This window comes from Podarcis bocagei (assembly GCF_964188305.1).
Source record: "Podarcis bocagei genome assembly, chromosome: Z".
Lineage (NCBI taxonomy): Eukaryota > Metazoa > Chordata > Lepidosauria > Squamata > Lacertidae > Podarcis > Podarcis bocagei.
This window is the reverse complement of record NC_138140.1, coordinates 30,683,951-30,706,555: the sequence shown is the minus strand read 5'-3', so window position 1 is coordinate 30,706,555 and position 22,605 is coordinate 30,683,951.

Here is a 22,605-nt window from a genome sequence, read left to right as displayed (position 1 = left end):
ATGTCACCCAGAAGACAATGAGAGCAGAAATTCACAGCAGTTTCCCTTTTTGTATGCTAGGTGGAACTGTGGACATAAAATGTGCAAATTAAATCCATATCCTCTTGGCGTCTGCAATGTCTAAAGCCATTTAGTCATCTTGTCATCACAACACTCCCAATTTTGCAGACAGCATTACGAGAGCAGCAAGTGGTTTCTGGGTCAGGGGAGAATGATACTTGCAGCTGGATATATATCCTGATTTCCCTGTCCCCTTTGGCCACCAAACTGGGTGCATTTGCCACCTTGTACACAATGTAGAGGACTGGCCCATGATTGAATATCACTTTTCAAGCTTAATCCTGCATATGACCCACCTAGCTGCAGTTTGGGAGCTGGCCTCACAGAATCTCCATGTTCAGAAGCAGCAGGCATCTATATAGCAGTTGCTGGGTGGGAGTCAGTAGTGGACAAAGGCTCTTGCTTTCACTACTGAAAACTTATACTGGGGTTACTAAGAGAGAGAAAAGTGCTGAACCTGTTGGACCATCAGCTTGATCTAGGACTATAGGATCTTGACTATAGGATGCCCAGTACTAGGTCACATAAAGAGGCCCTTAATCCACCTTGTTCAGTCTCAATAATAACCCACATATGAAAGGCTTAATTTCTTTGTAGTTTTTGTTTTGGACTCTGGTATTGTGATCAGAGGCAATGGCCTTGTGCTTTTTACAAATGAAGGGCTTTCCGTGTGGTTTAATTAGCGAGTCATCACTGCTTGGCCAAAGTAATTGCTGAATGTCTTTATGAATGATTCCAGCATGCACCAAAATAATTGTGTGAATTGCAGGAGTCTTTCACACAGCACATCACGATAAATAAATTGGCGTACTCACTTCTAAAGGGTACCTTGTGTACTTCTGCTTCAAATATAGTATTGTTTTCTACCTCTTAGTTTCCTTCCCTCTTGCCAAATATCGCAGATAGCGCTATTGAAATAAGGATTTCCTCCTACGCAGCCAAGGGTTGCCTCCTCTACAGGACTTGATTGCGCTATCACAAATTCAGCACAAGGGACTCCCCTCACAGGATAATTTCCCTGGTAACATGTTGTGAAGCCAAATATAGGATTGTGGAAAAGAAGGATTATGATTATGATTATTACTTTATTTTTGTAAGCTTCACAGTGGCAGACTTTATAACTATCTGTTCCCTCTTAGCAAGAAGAGCTGAGAGTTTACATTCTGTTATTCTGCATACCATATCCAAAGTGGTCAGTGTTTGTTTTAGTTTTTGATTGTTTGTTCTGGTTTGTTTTCTGTTTTCTGTTTAACTGAAAATCTCAATAAAAATAATTTTTAAAAACAACAACAAAGTGGTCAGTAAAACAAGTAAAAAATTAAATTCAATGCAACCTTAAAACCACTTCTTAAGAATCACAATAAAACATTGAAAAGGAAGGCAAATAACAGTGGTGGCTGGTGCCCAATGTGCCTGATATGGCAGAAAGCAGGGGTGCCAAAAGTAGGTGATGCCAGAGTCAATGACAGGCATAGCCACCCATTCTCTGTACTAAGTTCTACAAAAATAACACTGAGACCAGGGAGTGTAAGGTAACCAGCATGCTTGAGTCTAAAGCAGTGGTTTCTAACCTTTTTTTGGCCATGCCCCACCTAAGCATCTCTAAAATCCTGATGCCCCCTCCCCTCATGAACTATAATTCTTATTATTCAAAAAGTGAACTGTTCACATGGAGGGAGCCTAAAAGGCCATTAACTGTTAATAACTCATTCTCAAATTGCCCCCCCCCATTAAAAATCAAATTGCCCCCCTGTGGTGCATGTGCCCCACATTGGGAACCGTGGGTCTAAAGCATGAAGGGGATAATGTCATAGAGTAAGCTCTCCTGTCACTTCCCCTCAGCTTGGGAGGAAATGGGCAAGCAAACCTTTTGTTGTACTCAGTCTACATTTGAATGTGTTGTGTGAGCAGCTCTGAGCTGCTCCCTCTTTAATCAGCCTCTAGCTAGCACAAAAGAATGTGCTAGACAAGAATGGAGTCTGAAAACCTAAACCAATAATTTAGGAACGTTTAGCATTTTGTAACCAAGAAATGTTTTACTGCCTGTGCAACTTGGTATGAAATAGCACATGAATCTGACCTTTGAAGTGTTAGTTCTAAGTAACCTATTTTATAACTTACCACATGTGCAGTCTGTGTGCTAGGGAAGTGGGATACAGTGGTACCTCAGTTTTCGAATGTAATCTATTCTGGAACACCATTTGACTTCTGAAACATTCGAAAACCAAGGTGCAAAGGGCGGTCTGCAAATTACAGAGAAAATTGAGAAAAATACAGTGGTACCTCAGCGGAAGCCGTTCAATTTCCGAGGTGCATTCGAAAACGGAAGCATTTACTTCTGGGTTTTTGGCGTTCGAAAACCAAAACGTTTTACTTCCAAGATGCTCAAAAACCAAGGTACCACTGTACTTTGGAATTCACTGGAAAGGCACATTTTCAAGGTTTTCTAGCTTACATTTCCACACTTTTCTTTCCTACATGTTTTGCCATGCTAAATCTCTGCTGAGGTTCTCTCACCAAAGAGTACTTGCCCCAAATTTGGGTCTTGGCTTCCAACAGGGAGCCAAATTCCAACAGGGAGCAGGGAGATGACAATTGGTGCAACTTCCTGGACTGCTTGTAAGAAAAGGAGGCAGGTAGGAGGGGGCTGAGGGCCAGCTGAGGTTGGTGGGGGCAGTGCCCTGTTTGTCCTAATAGACCAGACTCCCCTGTGTACCACAACCACCAAAGATTAAAGCCTATTGGAGCACAGCCCCACTAACCTGCTGCTTAAGTGGAAGCTCAGAAGTGGCCAAGCAGATATTCCTAGAGAGCGCTTTCCATAATCTCAGCACCACATAGAAGTGTGTGTCTCTGTTACACTTCTGATGATAGGGCACATAGAAGGGTGTTAAGGATGTTATCCCTGTGTGTGAGAGAGAGTGAAAGAGAAATTTGAAATAGTTAAGTATCCCTCCACCATTCCACCACTTTCAGAATTACCCTTTCCAGTGCCCAACCCCTACACCTGCTTTCATGCTATCTTAGCCAACCACTGGTTTGGGGAAAAGCCTTTGCTGAGATAACAGGTAGTTCCACCCTACGACTCTGGCTACACAAACCGAATGGGAGTGGAAAGAAAAGGTATAGGAGGGAGATTAATTTCTTTAGAATGAAGAGGTAAGGTGTTCTTTTTGCTTTTTGTTTTTAAATGGCATTTTGAACACCCCAATGTGCCTTTCCCCTGTCCATTTTAAGAACACAAGAAGAGCCCTGCTGGATCAGGCCCAAGGCCCATCTGGACCAGTATCCTGCTCTAGCAGTGGCCAACCAGGTGCCTATGATAAGTGTGCAAGGAGGACCTGATTGCAACAGCACTCTTCTCACCTGCAGTTCCCATAAACTGGTATTCAAAGGCATAGTTTAGGGGTCAGCAGGGGGCTTTTTCAGCGGGGGGTCGATCCACTGTCCCTCAGACCTTGTGGGGGGCCAGACTATATTTTGAAAAGAAAAATGAACAAATTCCTATGCCCCACAAATCACCCAGAGATGCATTTTAAATAAAAGCACACCTTCCACTCATGTAAAAACACCAGGCAGGCACCACAGATAACCCAGAGATGCATTTTAAATAAAAGGACACATTCTACTCATGTAAAAACACCAGGTAGGCCCCACAAATAATTTCTTTAGAATGAAGAGGTAATGTGTTCTTTTGATTTTTGTTTCTAAATGGCATTTTGAACACCCCAATGTGCCTTTCCCCTGTCCATTTTAAGAACACAAGAAGAGCCCTGCTGGATCAGGCCCAAGGCCCATCTGGACCAGTATCCTGCTCTAGCAGTGACCAACCAGGTGCCTATGATAAGTGTGCAAGGAGGACCTGATTGCAACAGCACTCTTCTCACCTGCAGTTCCCATAAACTGGTATTCAAAGGCATAGTTCAGGGGTCAGTAGGGGGCTTTTTCAGCAGGGGGTCGGTCCACTGTCCCTCAGACCTTGTGGGAGGCCAGACTATATTTTGAAAAAAAATATATGATCAAATTCCTATGCCCCACAAATAATCCAGAGATGCATTTTAAATAAAAGCACACATTCTACTCATGTAAAAACACCAGGCAGGCCCCACAAATAACCCAGAGATGCATTTTAAATAAAAGGACACATTCTACTCATGTAAAAACACACTGATTCTTGGACCGTCTGCGGGCCGGATTTAGAATGTGATTGAGCTGGATCCGGCCCCCGGGTCTTAGTTTACCTACCCATGGCATAGTTTCTTTTATTGGCGTGAAAGGGAGAGAGAGAGAGAGAGAGAGAGGAAGGAGAATTCCAAGTTTGGGGCAAATAATCTTTGGTGAGAGAACTTCAGCAGAGATTTAAATCACAAAATATTCAGCAAAGTAAAGTGTGGAAATATAAGCTGTTATATCTTTAAAATATGTGCCCCTCCAAAATGTCCCTCTAAAACGTTTCATTCCAAAGTTTCCCTCTTCCCACAGCATAGGAAAATGACCACATTTGGTAAGTTTAAAAATTGGTTTACTTACATACTCTTCAAAAGTCAGGTTCATATGTTTCAGAAAAGTTGCACAGGCAGTAAAACTCAGCTAGTTGCAAAGTGATAAAGTTTCTTAAATTATTGGTATAGAACTCAATAGAGGCTTGTGAGAGCCACATAGCTGAGTACACTAGGTACAACAATAAGCAGACATAGCTAAGCCTGGTGTTCCTTCCTTCAGGGGCGGAGCTACCTGCCCCAGCACCTGGAGTGGTGGGAGGTGGGGCTAGCCACCTGCACGGCGAGCATCCCTAGCTGCCTTCTGCCCATGTGGTGAGCTTTGGGGGGACACGCCGCTAGCTGCCCACGGCAGCATAGTCCCTAGCGGCCCACCGCCTGTGCAGTGAGCATCCGGTGGCGCCGCCCATGCAGTGAGCGGGGGGTGGGAGTGGCGCAGCAATGTCACCCGTCCTCACAGCTGACACCCGGTGTGCACCGCACCCCCCGCACCCTCCTTCCTCCACCAGTGTATCCCTTCATGCATTAATTAGACTTAAGCATGTTGGTTACATGAGGCTGGTTATACCACCCACACCTCTGACCAAAGGCACTGGCTCCTGGAGGCGCCCAATCTTTTTTTTTTTTTTTTTTTTTTTGAGGGGGCCACTCATTTTTGAGGCTGAACGAGGAGCTGGTCACAGAGTGATGTCAGGACGTTGTGTGATGTCAGCTGTTAAGTTGTGGGTGAACATATCAGACAACACAGCAATTCTTCAAACAGCTCTTGTTTATTCACAGGCCAGAACAGAACTGAACTGAAGGGTTCAGTCAGCCTGCTTATATAGAGCTCCAGTACAATGTAACTGTAATAATTTTCTAAAACTATCCAATCACTGAACGTCACTTTCGATCCCTTATTTGCATAACTATCTACAGTATCCCCCTGCTGGCCCAGGGTGAGAACTTCAGTACAAAACACCCCTCCCCACTGAGATAGGCCGTTAGTTACAATCGTAATGATTTCCTTATATACAGCACTACACGTAATGGTTCAATTAGGCACAAAAGCATATCGGTTACATTTCACATACTTCCATTAGACCAACAGTGTTACATGTCCAACAACATAGTCCTTTAAATAAGTTGGGCACTTGGAAACTCTGACAGACCGCCGGGGACTGGTATCCAAGTCCACGGGGCCGCCCAATTCTTGCTGAGGCTGTGGCGCGGCCCTAGGTGGCGTTGAAACCAAGTCCCCTGGATCCGCTGCTGTGAGTGGAACCTCCACAAGTGGAGTTGGCGGAATGTCAGGCACGGCAGTGGTCTGAGTCTGTGGGAAGTCCGGCAGACCCTCTGAAGTGGCTTGGTTCGGCTCCATGCCCGCAGTTTGCGAGAGAGGTGTAGGTGGAGCCTCACCATCTGTCAGTGTCTATTCCGGAGCCACGAGCGCCGTTGAGGGCACCACGGTTGTGTCCAAGTCCCCAACCCTGCGCCTAAGCTGGTCTATGTGCCGGCGCCACAAGCGTCCATCTTCAAGTGCCACCTGGGACGAGCGAGGTCCAGTGACTCCCACTACTGTGGCTGACACCCAAGGAATGTCCCCCACAAAGTTCCGGGCAAAGACCTGGTTTCCTGGAACAAATGACCTTGGCACGTTGGCACAGCCTGGGGGTTCAGCCACGGCAAAGTCCAGGTGCAGCCGGTCGAGCGGGGACCTGAGGCGGCGGCCCATAAGCAGTTCGGCAGGACTCCGCCCTGTGGCCACATGAGAAGTGATGTGTTGCATGAACAAGTATTCATTGACCCGCTCGTGCCAGTCTCCCCAGTCCAGCCGCCCCAGTGCCTCTTTTGCCGAACGCACCATTCTCTCCACTTGCCCGTTGCTGGATGGATGAAATGGTGCTGTTAGAGCATGGCGGATGCCCAGTCCCAAAAGGTACCGCTCAAAAGTGCCTGACGTGAACTGCGGTCCGTTGTCAGAGACAAGGACATCAGGACACCCATGTGTCGCAAAGAGGCCTTGCAGCACCCGAAGGACAGCCTCGGTAGTGGTGGAGGGCATCAGGGCCACCTCCAGCCATTTGGAATAGGCGTCCACCACTACCATAAAGGTCCAGCTGTGAAAGGGGCTGGCCAGATTAATGTGCACCCTCGACCAGGGTGTCTTGGGCGTTTCCCAGGTGTGTCCCTTAGCTGCCGGTTGCGCAGGCCTCAATTCTTGGCACGCTTGACAGGCAGACACCCAGGCAGTGATGGCATCGTCCATGTTAGGCCACCAGACGGAACAACGAGCCAACGCCTTCATTTTAACGATTCCCGGGTCGCCAATGTGCAGAGCCTCAAGGACGCGTTGACGGAGTCTTTGAGCAATCACGACGCGGTCTCCCCACAGCAGACAGCCATGATGAGCTGAGAGTTCGTGTTGTCTGGTTGCGAACGGCTGGAATTCCAATGCAAAAGACCCTTGTGGCCACCCCCTCCACACCCAGTTGAGCACAAGACTGATGGTGCGATCCTGGGCAGATGCGGAGGCCACAGTGGTAGCCGATACAGGCGCTGCCGGAAGATCCTCAATCAGGAGGAGCGATGAAGCAGGAGCCGGGTCTTCCACAAATGCTGGAAGAGGCCAATGGCTGAGGGCATCGGCATGGCCCATCGATTTCCCCGGGCGATGGATGAGCTCGTAGTGGTAGGCAGCCTGGAAAACAGTCTGTCACAGCATGCGTGGTGAGAGGACTGGTGGAGTTGGTCGATCACCGGCGAGGAGGCCCAGGAGCGGCTTGTGGTCGGTGATGAGGTCAAAAGTCCTGCCATAGAGGTATTCATGGAACCTCTTCACTCCAGCCACAAGTGCCAGTGCCTCCTTGTCGAGCTGGCTGTAATTCCGTTCCATCGGAGATAGCGTCCTGGAAAAGTAGGTGAGCAGTGCTTCTCTTCCGTCTGGAAAACGGTGACTAAGGACAGCGCCGATGCCAAAAGGTGAGGCGTCGCAGGCAAGGACCAGCTGCCTGGCTTCACTGTACTGTACCAGCACACTGTCTGATGAAAGGAGAGCCTTGACTGTGTTGAAGGCTGCCATCTCCCGAAGACCCCAGGACCAAGGTGTCTTCGTGCTGAGGAGTCGGTGAAGAGGCTCAGCCACCGTGGCTTTGTGGGGCAGGAACATGTTATAAAAGTTCAGCAGTCCTAGGAACGCCTGCAACTCCGTCTTGTTCTTTGGGATGGGGGCCTGCTGGATAGCGCGGATCTTGGATGTGGTCGGGTAAAGGCCAGAGGCGTCGATCAGATAGCCCTGGAACTCCACCTGTGGAACGGCAATCTGGCACTTCTCCCTCTTTACCTTGAGCCCGGCCTCCTGGAACCTGGTCAGCACTGTGCGAAGGCGCTTGAACAGCTGCTGGTGTGAGTCTGCGGACACCAAGACGTCATCAAAATATGGCACCACGCCCGGAAGCCCTTGCAGGAGACACTCCATAAGGCTTTGGAAGATGCCAGGAGCCACACTCACCCCGAACTGCAAACGGCGGCAGCGGAATGCCCCTCGGTGGGTGACGATCGTCTGGGCTTCAGCGGTGGCATCATCGACGGGCAGTTGTTGATAGGCTTGGGCAAGGACCAGCTTAGCGAAGACCTCACCCTCACCCAGGGAATGCAGCAGGTGTTGGACAACAGGAACCGGATAAGCATGCTGCTGAAGTGCCTTATTGATCGTGCACTTGTAGTCGGCACAGATTCTCACTGAACCGTCCGGCTTGACAGGCGTGACGATGGGGGTTTCCCACGTGGAGTGGTCAACTGGCTCCAAAACTCCTTGGGCGATCAGCTTGTCCAGTTGTTCGTCCACCTTAGCCTTGAGAGCAAAGGGAACCCGGCGTGGCTTTAGCTTGATGGGGACGACTTGTGGATCAAGGCTAAAGGAGATGGGCACACCTGTATATTGACCCAAAGTGCCGTCAAAAACCTCGGCAAAGTCTTTGACCAGACCCCCAGTCTCTGCGTTAGAGATGCAGTTGATGCCGGTGACTTCCAGGCCGAGGGCATCAAACCAGTCTAGCCCTAGGAGGCTTGGCTGCTGACCTTCGACCACCACCAGTCGGAGCAGGCCCGAAAAATCCTTGAAGGCGATCTGGAACCGGCCAACGCCTACCATAGGAATGTCATTTCCCTGGTAGTCTCTCAGTTGTATGTGGTGAGAGTCGAGTTGCCTTTTGGACACTCTGGGTACCAGTCTTTTGATGGTGCTCCAAGACACGATGGACAGGGCAGACCCTGTGTCGATCTCCATGTCACATGGAGCTCCTTCAATGAGCACAGTGACGTTCAACTTGTGTCGCATAGGTGAGTCAGTTTGGCCAATCGTGGTTCCAGAAGGGCAGTGGCAGTTGGTGAGAGCGAAACAGCTTTCCTTGGCGGACTGGAGTGAAGACTTGGACTTGCAAGTCGGTGGAGGAGGGATGTCAGACGGAGCCGATCGGCAGACCTTCGCGATGTGGCCCCTTCTGGAACACGTCCGACAGATGGCGTCTCTGAATCGACACTTGGCACGGGAATGGCTGCCTCCGCAGCCGGCACATTCCGATTGGCCCTTGGACTTTTTTTGGAACTTCCTGCGCTCCCGCTTTGTCTGGTGCACGTCATCGTCTTCACTGGAGGATGCCTCGTCACTGCTGGCCTCTTCATGATGCACTGGAACTGGCTTCCTAGCAAGATGCAGGCTGCTGGCCTTGCAGATCTCCTGGGCGGAGCGTTCGGCAGCTTCCGAGGCCACGGCCTCCTCAATGGCTTTCTGCAGCGTGAGGTCTGGCTTGGCGAGGAGACGCCGTTGCAGATGGATGTCCCGGACCCCACAGACGATTCGATCCATCAGGGCATCATCTAAGTCTCGGAACTCGCAGTGCATTGCAGCCTGTCGGAGGGTGGCGGTGTAGTTGTTAATTGACTCCCCCTCTGCCTGGTTCCGGTGGTAGAATGCATGGCGGGCAGCAATCTTGGATGGCTTTGGCGCGTAGTGGTTGCGGAGCTTCTCTTTAATCGTGTCCCAAGGTGCTGCCTGGACTGCTACAGGCGCAACCAATGCTCGGGCCGTCTCGAACACCTCAGGCCCACAGAGGCTGAGGAATAGGCCCCGCTTAAGCTCCTGTGATACTTCCGTCAGCTCATTGGCTTGGAGGTAGCAGTCGAACCGAGCGAGGTAGGAGTCCCATGATTCAGAGGCTGGCGCAAAAGGTGGTAGAGGCACAAGTGAAGCCATGGTTCCGATGCCGATGTGGATGCGATGGATGGAACACCGTGCTCTAGCCAGAACAGTCAGCTCTGAATTGGTTCTGTTCAGTGATGTCGCTCGGTGTTTCAGCTCAGTGATTCAGCTCCGGTCAGAGGGTGGCTGCATCTGGCTGTGCTCTGTTGTCCATGCATCCCACCCTCGTTGGCAGTGTTCGATTGTGGGTGAACATATCAGACGACACAGCGATTCTTCAAACAGCTCTTGTTTATTCACAGGCCAGAACAGAACTGAACTGAAGGGTTCAGTCAGCCTGTTTATATAGAGCTCCAGTACAATGTAATGGTAATAATTTTCTAAAACTATCCAGTCACTGAACGTCACTGTCGATCTCTCGTTTGCATAACTATCTACAGTATCCCCTTGCTGCCCCAGGGTGAGAACTTCAGTACATAACATCAGCACATCGCGTTAGGTCCCCTCAATGTTCTTCGAAAGATGGTGCCTCTGACGTAGTTATTGTGGTTGGTAACTTTATCTTCCATTAATTTGTCTAACCCTTTAAAGCCATCTGAGTTGGTAGCCATCACAACCTTTTTTTGGAAGGTCATTTTAATTGTCCTCTTCTCTGCCTTCTCCTGTTTTGTGACTTTTGTTTATGAAATGGCACTAGAACGGTTCCTGGTATGTATATATATATTTAATGGAAGCATGTGTGAGTGGTTGGTCTGGACGGTTCCCAGAATGGTTCTTAAATCTAATATTTCTGTGCGTGGGTTTGGTGACCTGCAGCAATATATCACTAAAGTACAGACAAAATATTTTGTACAGCCCTTGACTTTCAGCTGATTTGAAAGTCAATGGAAACCAACATGACCCAGGAAGGCCCATGTGATGAGCAGCAATGATTCATCCTTATTCCCCCAATTAGCCATTGAAAGGGAACAAATATGGTACTAATGTTAGAGAGAACAGAGCAAGCAGCCAGTGGCTGTTTTTGATTGATTGAAAAGAGAGACAAATTGGGCTCTCTAAAAGGATTATTTTAGAGAGAACTTTGAGACATCCATTGCAGGCCTAATGCTGTTCATTTCCACTTCTACTCAACCTGCATAACTGTATAAAATAAAGTGTATGTATTTGAATCTCTGGATTTCTTGTTGATTTGCTTTTATGCATTTTTATATTGCTTGTTTACTGGGTTTTAGGTTGTGTTTTTGGGTGGCAGCCAATGCTATTCCAACTCAGAGTAAACCCATTGAAGTTAATGTGAATGACTAATGTAGTTCCATTGGTTTCAGTAGGTTTACTCTAGTTGGTTACAACCCTTTGTTTTAATGGTATATTTGCTTTTTGCCTGTACGCCACTTGCAGATTTATGAAACATTAAGCAGAATTTAAATGTTTTTAGATAAATAAATAGAAATATTGCTCTATGCCATTCATTCTCCAGTAACCTCATTCCCAGGAAACTAAATCCCAGAGTAAAATGCCCAGGGAAATACATACATGTGTACATACATACATATATACATACATAATTTTATTTGTATGCTGCCTTTCCACAGTTCAAACCATGCTCAAGGTGGCTTAAACAAAAATACAGCACATAAGTTTGTGTTATCATTGTGGAAAATCTAATAATAATAAAAATACAGCACATAACTGCAACACAACAAATGTAGTCATAAACAATAATTAAACAATTAAAAAATACAAACCAAACTGAACAATTTCCACATATATCGCGACAAGATCTAAAATAAAGACACAAAAACCCAGCAGTAGCAACCCCCTCTCCACAAGACCCCACAAACAGCACCCCAGCCCAAAAGTCTTCTGCCTGTCTCCTGAGCTTCTTGTTTGCTCCTCCCAGCCCTTGGGTAGCTAGAAGCCACTGCCCAGAGGTGTGAGCTGGAAGTCAAGAGCTAAAGGGCTCTTGACTCTCAGCCAGTGGATCAGCCATCAACTGAAAAATCCCTCTTGGTCCTAAACTGTGAAGAGCAGAATCTCCTCCAGAAACAAGATGAAGAGCAGCTATACTTCTGAGATGTGTTTTCATCAGCAAGCCCCAGCTTGAGGTGCTCCTCTCCTAGAGATGCCTTGGTGGTCTCTGATTGAGACATTCAGGAGCAACATCTTGGTGGCAGCAACAGAGGTGTCACAGGTGGGTTCCTAAGGAAGGATAAGGGAGCAATTTTGCTGCAGGAGGCGGTGTTTAATTGGCTGCCACTGCATAGAAATTGAGAAACTGGATTTGACTCATCTTGTGCAGGTGTTTCAGGATGGAGACATAGGTTGGGCATGTTGCATGGAGAAGCTGTTTTCAATGGAGCCCAGCGATGGAAGTGTGCAGCTGTATTGAGGCAGCACCAGGTATTGTAATTTTGCATCCCCAACAACTTTGCGCTGGGCACAGGTGTTTTAAAACCACTGTCATGTGTTGGTGTCAATCTGTTCTAATCATCTGTCTAGCCACAGCATTATGCATTAGCTGCATCCCAGACCGAAGAGTAGTCTCTTGTGCTCCCTCTATTCTCAAAAGAATTTCAATGCCTTTGGCCCTTCTACTATCTCTGCTTAAGACACTTGCCTGTTGAATGACCTGTGTGGAAAAAGTGGCAGACAAAGATGCTTCGGAGAGGGCAGACATACCAACCTTATGTAAGGCTTGCTTGCAGATTTCCCAGGGCTCCTTTTTAAAAACAAGCTAAGGCTTATCCATCTTTCTCCATCAAAATACTCACCAGGCAGTAATCTTGGATCAAAATAGCTTTCAACTCATCATGTTACAGGAAGCGTTTCTTAAAAAGAGCTTTTGATCTTGAAGGTGGGGTAGAAAGGAGATGGCTATGACAGGACCTACTATTTGCACTTTTCGGGAACAATTGAAGACATGTTTGCTCTGAAAGACTTTGTCAGCTGAATAAGTGGGCCCTTTACTATGAATGCCTACTTTGTATGGTTTTATTCTTGTTTTGGATGTGTCTGTTTTTAGCCGCTTTTGAATTATTTCCGGTGCAAATTGCCTTCGGATGGTTGTTTTGATCGAAACAGCAATAACAATAGCAATAGCAATGAAAATACCGTTTAATTTCATTTGTTGCCATAAGCATGAAATGCAAAGGCATCCACAATCGGGGGTGGGGAGCCTCAGAGCAAAGCCCCCATCCACAAAAATGCTTGTTACAGCACAGATGTTTATGACAACTAGGGACACTTCAAAGCAGCCTCCGGGCACAAACTATTGAAAATGTTAGGTTTCATTACTGTTAGCAGTAATATACCGTATTTTTCGCTTTATATGATGCACCAGACCATAAGACGCAGCTAGTTTTTGGTGGAAGAAAACAAGAAAAAAAATACTCTGAATCCCAGAAGCCAGAACAGCAAGAGGGATCGCTGCGCAGCAAAAGCAGCAATCCCTCTTGTTGTTCTGGCTTCTGGGATAGCTGTGCAGCCTGCATTTGCTCCATAAGACGCACACACATTTCCCCTTACTTTTTAGGAGGGAAAAAGTGAGTCTTTTAGAGCAAAAAATACGGTAATCAACTGAGTACTGATGGGGATCTTGTGGCCTAAGAAAATGAATTGTTGCACTTTTATGCACACTTTTACCCTAGTATATGCATTATGCACACTACTTGGCTGGACAACTGCATTGCAAAAATCAGAGAACTGTGAATTCCTAAAGATGGCTGTGTTTTGATTCGCTTATTGTGTCAGAAAGAACAAATTAGGTAGGCTCACATTTTAAATGCAAACTTTACAAAACTTCTCCCCCATCCCTAATCCTGGCCCTGGTTTCTCAATATGTTTTGCTGCCCCTATAGAATAGTATGTGAAGTTTGTTTTTTGGCTTCCTGGTGGGTAGAGCCACAGCCAGTTCTCCCTGCCTATGGAGGGTGGATGCTTCTGAGGTCCACAGCTATCCTGTCTAGCTGCTTGACTCTGGAAAAGTTTGGCCTAAGTGCTCGTAGGCGTTGCTGATTTTATTAATTATCCATATTTCCCCCTAGCTGTTTTCTGCTGCACTTGACTATGTCATCAGCAGTAGTAATGGAGCATTCCCTGTCTCCTTGGTTTCAGCCCACGCAACTGGTTGAATAGAGCAGCTCTGGGTAGCTCATTGTGTACCCAAAGGGCAGCAAAGCAATCTCACCTTTAAAACAAAATCTCATAAATGTGTCTGGAAACAGACAATGTACGTCATGTTTACTACTGTTCTGCAATGCATTTTCTGTTGGATTATACCTGATCAACTTGATGGAGGCTGTCTGACCAAGTTTTTTTTTTCTGTTTACTGACTTGTAGATCATTAGATGAACTTGGGTCATGTGATAGCCTTTCAAAATGTTGCCTGGTGCTGTTATTATTTTACTTAGCATTTAATTTATGTTTTAGCACAAGGACAGGGAAACCTGTGACCTTCCAAGGATTTGCTGCAACCCGATTCTCATCATCCCTCACCACTGGCCATGTTGACTGGGATTCATGGAAGCTGAAGTCCCAACAACCTCCATTTATTATTTAGAGCATTCAAATGTCCTAGTAATGTGGGTTCCCCCCCAACAATTAAAGCTGAACATTAAGAGGAAAGGGGGAAACTGGGTTATACTTAAAGGGGCTGTGATTTTCACAGGTCCCTGTAGCTAAAGCCCCGAGCGCAGCAGCTTAGATCTAACTCCAGATCTAGTGCACACTGGGACTGGTAGGGAAGAAGGCATGGAGGCCAACGGTAGGTAGCGCCACAGCCAATGACAGGCAGATCTAGCTAATTATTGGTTTGTTCCTATTCTCCTCTTTACAAAGGGAAACTAAGACCAAGGAGACTAAGGAGTAGAATACTGCCAAAAATACCACCCACTGTGCAAATAAGGTTAAGAGTATCCCTTTTTTTGTAGTGGGGGCTAAGATGAGGTTGGTGGGCCAGTGCCCGGTTCTCCCAAACCAGCCTTTCTCAACCTGTGGGTCCCCAGATGTTGTTGAACTACAACTCCCATCACCCCTAGCTAGCAAGGCCAGAGCTCAGGGTTGATGGGAGTTGTAGTCCAACAACATCTGGGGACCCACAGGTTGAGAACCGCTGTCCCAAATGCAGCAGCCCCCACTGCCTCTGTGCGTATCTTAATCAACAGAGACTTCAGTTCCATTTCTGTTCTTTCAGGTTTTCTGATGCTTTGAGATTATGCATAACCATGATACCACAGAAGTGTCTTGCGTACTTGGAGCCATTATAGCCATCCTTAGTCACCAACCGGTAAGTCCAATTTCCTGCAGAGTGCAGATTAACCTCAGTGATAATTGGAATATTGATTTGTTTTTCTGAAGGATTGGCCTCAGCCAGAGTGGCAAAGCTGTGGATCTTATGACTTTTTTTGAAAAACCAAACAGACAAAAATTATAACAACCTGATAATTGAAGGATTTGGGGTGCATGGGGTGTTAGGGGATGGGTAGTACCTCTGATGGGGGACATGTTGTGCTAAGCCAGATGAGGGTAGCTGGTGGGTCTCAATCCCTTGGTGAGTTAGGGACTTCCACTGCATGTGGCAGGAGTGCCAACTTGAATAAAATATTGTGGAGGCCCAGGTAAGCCCCGCCCGGCAAAATCAATCACATGATGCAGTACATATGCACACCATTTGAATGGGAATGCCCATCAACTTTGTGGGGGCCCAGCCACCACAAATATTATATTGTGGGGGCCAAAGCCCCCATGGCCCCTAGGAGTTGGCTCCTATGGCATGTGGAGACAGGCTCTGGCTAATTGAGCAAACAAGATCAATAGTGGGTACAAAGCTCAAGAAAGCAGCTTCTGCACGTGCTGTAGAGGGAAGTGAGGGGCAGATGGGGCTTGTCAACCTGGGAAGTTGGCCCATCTAGGAGAAGGAAAACTATTCTCCTAAACCTCTGCTACTTTTTTTTTAGGGTTGCCATATGTCTGGGAAATCCCGGACATGCCCTCTTTTGGGAGGGCCTACTGGGGAATTCTAAAATTTAGAAGTGAATCTCAGGGTTTTGGGGTTAAGGGGTTTTTTTGTGTTTGTGCGCTGGTGGTTCGGGTCCAGGCTTGGATTTGGATTTTGGATTTGATATCCTGCTTTATCACTACCCGAAGGAGTCTCAAAGCGACTCACAATCTCCTTTCCCTTCCTCCCCCACAACAAACACTCCGTGAGGTGAGTGGTGTTGAGAGACTTCAGAGAAGTGTGACTAGCCCAAGGTCACACAGCAGCTGCATGTGAAGGAGTGGGGAAGCGAACCCAGTTCACCAGATTACGAGTCCACCACTCTTAACCACTACACCACACTGGCTTGGGCTCAGACAGCTCTGGCTTTGGCTCGGGTGCATGCAGCTCAATACACTTAAGCAGGAAAGACAGGACAGCTAGCAGCGCTGATGGTCAGGGAAACTGCTTCCCTGAGCATGCAAGCAGGAGAGACAGGGCTTCTGGAGAGCTGATGCGCAAAGAATCTTCTTCCCTGCACATCTGCTCTGCCTGTTCACGCCACTGCCCTGTCCCTTCTGCAAGCAGGAGGGACAGGGCAGCTTGCAGAGCTGATGGACCAGGAAATTACCATTGGGGGGAATTTTCAAAAATCAGCAAAATGTCTGGATTTTTACTTCTTGAAATATGGTAACCCTAACCTTGTGGGCGGGACACGGGTGATGCTGTGGGTTAAACCACAGAGCCTAGGACTTGCCAATCAGAAGGTCGGTGGTTCAAATCCCCGCGATGGGGTGAGCTCCTGTTGCTCAGTCCCTGCTGCTGCCAACCTAGCAGTTCAAAAGGACATCAAAGTGTAAGTAGATAAATAGGTACCGCTTTGGCGGGAAGGTAAACGGCATTTCCGTGCACTGCTCTGGTTCGCCAGAAGCGGCTTAGTCATGCTGGCCACATGACCCGGAAGCTGTACGCCGGCTCCCTCGGCCAATAAAGCGAGATGAGCGCTGCAACCCCAGAGTCGTCCGCGACTGGACCTAATGGTCAGGGGTCCCTTTACCTTTACATACTCCTAGATCGTTTTCACATGTACTGCTAGTAAGCCACGTTTTCCCCATCCTATATTTGTGCATCTGGTTCTTCCTGCCCAAGTGCAGGAACTTTACATTTGTCTATATTGAAATTCATTAGTTTGGGCCTCGTTCTCCAATCTGTTAAGGTCATTTTGAATTCTAATTCTGTCTTCTACAGCATTAGCTACCCCTCTCAGTTTGGTATCATCTGCAAATTTGATGAGTGTCCCCTCCTTTGTTCAAGTCATTTATAAAGACATTGAACAACAACAGGTCCAGGATAGAAATAGACAGTAAACAATACTGTATGGACCGAGGCTTTAATTTGGAATAAGATGACTTCTGCCTCCTGCTCTTTTTGGTCTATAATGGTAGAGCCCTTAGGGGCCGGGAATGCCCTGCGACATTTTGTGGCAGGTGTCACTTATATCACTATTCTGTAAGACAGGGATGGGAAGCTCAGGTCTGGGGACCAAATGCAATCCTTCACGTCTATGTATCTGGCCCTCAAGATGCTCCCCAGGTCACACCCCCTCACCAGCCCTGCTGTCACTCTCCCTAAATTTTGCCTGTCTGGAATGTGTCCTCAAATGATACTAATGCTTATTGCTTGCCTGCATTGCTTTTTCTTTTCTTTTCTGGGGAGTACTTTGGGGTACACAGTACTGGCACTTCTTTTTTCATAAAAGAAAAGCCCTGGTTAAGAGTGTGGCACTTACTGTAACAACTTCATGGTGAGTACTGGCACTTTTTATTCACTCTATCTGTGTGCCTTTTTATTTACTCTTGTCTGTGTACTGACTCCAGGGACTCAGCAATTTCACTTTAGCTTGTCTAAATGTTTTGTCTATATTGGATATTCTTTTCTGAAGCTATCTGTTGAATATGATTCACTCTCAAGGCTTTGCTCTAGAGTTTGAGCCCTTCTGAACAAACAGCACAGATGTTTTCAGGTATATTCTGCATTCTGTATCTTACATCTGGCCCTGACTTTATCTTTGAGGCAAAGTGTTAGTTTCCACAAACACTCAATGTTATGTACTGAAGTTCTCACCCTGGGCCAGCAGGGGGATACTGTAGATAGTTTTCACTCAGGTCCACATATGCAAATAAGGTCTCGAGTTTGGCCCCTGAAATCTTAGGGTCTGGAATGCTTCTGACCTGGCAACCCTGGTACATAGTGCCATATATTCAAACCCAACTACACTTCACATGGGAAGCTGCCTTATGCGGACTCACTCTTGGTCTATCTTGTGTAGTATTGTCTATACATGCTGGCAGCAGCACTCCAGGGTTTCAGACCAAGGAGTCTTTCCCAGCCCTTCCTACATTGGCCGCCAGTTTGTTTTGTTAGAAAAACACTGGAGCCTAATTCGAACAGTAGAATGTCTGGTATCTGGTGGGGCTTTTGTGTTGTGCTCCAGAATCGGCCCTTCCCTTCAGGCGTTTAGTTCAGTTCAGTTAAAAAGACCAACTGTCATTCTTGCTTCTTGCCTCATGTTGTTTTAGTTTCTCTCCGATAGTATGATATTGTGCTACAATTTCCTTTATTATAAAAGCTTTGTTGTTTGGCATGGATGTGAGCTGCTTACTTTGCTGAAAGTCTGTCTTGGTTTTTTTGATGTGACTTTAAATGTCTACTGAATTGAATTTCTGCCCCATCTATACTGGTTAGTTTCTGTATGTAGAATGGGAGCAGTTGCTGGGGTGGGGGGAGAATCATCACTGTCTTCATGTGCCCCCTCCATGAGATGTTGAGAGGCAACATCTCTCATGGCAACACAAGAACAAGCCTTTCCTGCAGTGTCTCCACCTCCATCGTTCTACCCGGACACTGAGGTCCAGCACCGAGGGCCTTCTGGCGGTTCCCTCACTGCGAGAAGCCAAGTTACAGGGAACCAGGCAGAGGGCCTTCTCGGTAGTGGCGCCCTCCCTGTGGAACGCCCTCCCACCAGATGTCAAAGAGAACAACAACTACCAAACTTTTAGAAGACATCTGAAGGCAGCCCTGTTTAGGGAAGCTTTTAATGTTTGATGTATTATAGTATTTTAATATTCTTTTGGAAGCCGCCCAGAGTGGCTGGGGAAACCCAGCCAGATGGGCGGGGTATAAATAATAAATAATAATAATAATAACAACAATTATTATTATTATTATTATTATTATTATTATTATTATTATTATTATTATTATTTTATGGAATGCTCTCCCCAGGGAGGATCATTCATTACACATCTTTAGGCAACAGGCAAAAACATTCCTCTTCAACCAGGCCTTGTATGGAAGTGAGAGCTGGACCATAAAGAAGGCTGATCGCCGAAGAATTGATGCTTTTGAATTATGGTCTGAAGGAGACTCTTGGGAGTCCCATGGACTGCAAGAAGATCAAACCTCTCATTTCTGAAGGAAATCAGCTCTGAGTGCTCACTGGAAGGACAGATCCTGAAGCTGAGGCTCCAATACTTTGACCACCTCATGAGAAGAGAAGACTCCCTGGAAAAGACCCTGATGTTGAGAAAGATGGAGGGCACAAGGAGAAGGGGACGACAGAGGACGAGATAGTTGGATAGTGTTCTCGGAGCTACCAGCATGAGTTTGACCTAACTGCGGGAGGCAGTGGAAGACAGACGTGCCTGGCATGCTCTGGTCCATGGGGTCATGAAGAGTCGGACATGACTAAACGACTAAACAGCAACAACGTGTGGGGGTGGAGATTATTTTTGTTTCTTAGTATGTTATGTATTTTCAAGTTTTTATATTGTAAACTGCCCTGTGATCCTCAGATGAAGGGCGATATAGAAATGTAATAATAATACTTTTAGGCACCAGGCAAAAGTGTATTTTTCTCCCACCCATACCTTTGGCCTTCAATTTTGACTGTTTTGGATACTGAGGCCTTCTTTGGTCCATGGGATGTGTTCAGCTGCCTTTGATGTATGCAAATCTTATTTAGTTTTTATTTCATTATAGTTTTATATTGGTTTTAAAATTTGTATTATATTGTAATTTGAGTCAATTTGAGTTTATTTTTTTTTTGTAAAGAAAAGAAAAAGACTCTTATACAGGCAACTCCCTGTTTGCGCGGGAGTTCTGTTCTGAAGCACTACATGCATTGGCGAAGCGTGCAGATGCCCACCCCATTCTTCCCCTCCCCCTTACAAGGCCCAAAACGACATGTGCATCGGTGGTTGCGCACATGCCAAACGCGCACAAATGTGGAGTTGTCTATATATGCAGAAAGGGGAAGATTTGCCATTATTTAATATGGAGACATAATTGCTGAAATGGCTGGAGGCAACACTGGTACAATTAATTGGAGAATGTCAGCTATTGCTGACATTTAACAATATTATTAATTGGACTTTCTGTGTAAAAAGGAAGATGAACATATGATATTTGGGTTTGAAGATTGGAAAAAATACTGATTTGTGGAAAGTGGAATAATAGGATGTTGTCGTGGAGCAAAAGTTTTGAATAATTCTTTTTATGTAACTGACAGATGGAGAATTGGAAGCCCTCTTTTCTTCTTTTCTTTCTTTTTTCCACCACCACACCTTTAATTTTGTTGTCTCAAAAATGCTTTAATAAAAAATCATGCAAAGAAGGGAAGGAAGGGAAGGGAAGGGAAGGGAAGGGAAGGGAAGGGAAGGGACCTAATAAGTGCAATTAATAATAATTTTGGCTTGGGCTCAAGTAACAAATGATCTTGGGCTACTAGTGTTTCTAAGAAGGTCTATTACACAGGAACCTAGGAAGCTTCCTTAAAGCTTTCCTGGCTGAGTGTTGTCTGTTCTGATTGACAACTTCTCTCCATGCCCTCAGGCAGAGGTTTTTCAAATCACCTGCTCCCTGGTCCTTTAAAACAAGAGATGCTGGGGATTGAACTTGGAACTTTCTGTAAATTGAGTATGCACTCCACTGTTGAGCCATGGTTCTTCAACCAACTATCAATCAATATATGAAACCACTGGGGAAAATTGTGTAGATATGTAGCACTCTGTTGATGGTACCCATTTCTCTTTTGTCATCTGAATTTGGCATAACATAGGAAGCTGCCGTATACCATTGAATCATCTAGCTCAGAACTGTGTACACTAACTGGCAGCGGCTGTCCAGGAGTTTTTCCAATCTCTGCTTCGAGAATTGAACCTAAGACCTTCTACATGCAAGCCAGATGTGTTACCACTGAGCTATGGCCCTTCCCTTACCGTTGTTATGGTCTGGAAGTCTTGGTATTCTTAAAATGTCTGGCCACAGTTGGGAACTGCATGTGGGAGAACCAAACAAGATTAAACCAGGTCATGGCAGAAAAAAATGCCATGAGAACCATTGCCCATCCCCAGTCCTTGAAAAAAGGCAGGCTGTAAGTCTAATTAAGTAAATAAATTGGTAGATGGATATTATGACCATTTGGTTTCAGCAAGTTCAGTAAATGAGTCTTAAAGATTATTACACATAGTCTTGGTAGCTATGAACCGCTCTGTTTAATTAACCACTAAAGAAATGATTGCTTTCTGAATATTTATAAATCCTTCTGCGTGCCCTTATGAGGAATTCATGAATTAGGAAGTAGAGTGGAGTCTCAGGAAGCTTTGGCACAGTTTCTTAAAGGAGCATAATTTGAAATGGCAGTTGTGTAAGTACAGTAGTTATTTTTATGCTGTTGCATATGCAGTGATTAACTGTTTGCAATAACATAGGATGCAAAGTTAGGCCATTTGGTCCATCTAATTCAGAATTGTTTTTACAGTGAGTGGCGGCACCTCTACAGAGTGCCTGGGGAAACCCATCCAGATGGGTGGGGTATAAATAATAAAATTATTCTTCTTACTACAGGGATTCATCTAGAAGACTTTCCCAGATCAACCTGGAGATGGCTGTGATTTAATCCAGTACGTGTGCGTAAACCTTGTGATTCTATGCACAGTTTCTCACAATTGAATCTCCAGCTGTTGTTGGACTACAGCTCTCATCATCCCTGACCATTGGTCCTGCGACATAGGAATGATGGGAGTTGTAGTCCAACAACAGCTGCCGACCCAAGTTTGAGAAACACTGTTATAGTCATGAGATTGAGCTTTGAAAAAGAAGAGGACTGTTAAAATGACTATACCAACTTCATTTGTTAATAGTCATGAACAGGTCTGTTATCCCCTTTGTAATGTAAGCTTAGAGCAATATATTACCACAGAAATGAGCAATTGGAGGCACCTAGAATGTGAGAGTGAGTGCACTAAAAAAAAGGGCATGCTGACCAAAGGTGTCTGCCTCCTACAGGATAATGCCCTGATTCACAACTCGTGTGTTGCTCAGACAGAAGCACAGCCTCTCGGGAGAAAAGACCAGACTAATTTTAACAGCATTCCAGTCTTTTACTTTGGCTTAATCATAGGTTATTTTAAGTGAAATGAATCCTAGGTTTACTGCTACCACCTTCTGCCACATCCAGCAAACTGCTTCTGATAGTTACCTACCATGGCTGGTAAATAATAACCTAATTCTATTGCCAGAGACATTCTGGCCATGCATTGGGTACCTGGGCTGAAAGTAATTTATATGCCTTTTGGAAACAATAAAAATTAGAACATACAGTCCACGTGCATGAACTCTGAGTTAATGAAGGGACTTTACTGTTCAATGAATGAGTGCCTTGGTGTTCACTTTCCTTTTAACACGTTCCAGAAGAGGTGGGAATGATTCCTTCAGTTCCGGATCAATGGGTTCCCCAGTGATGTCAATGTGTGGCTGGCAAAGCCGCTCTGTGGTACCTGTCAATGATTTACCTGTACCTCCCTGGGCACAGGTGACTCAATTCCATTTTA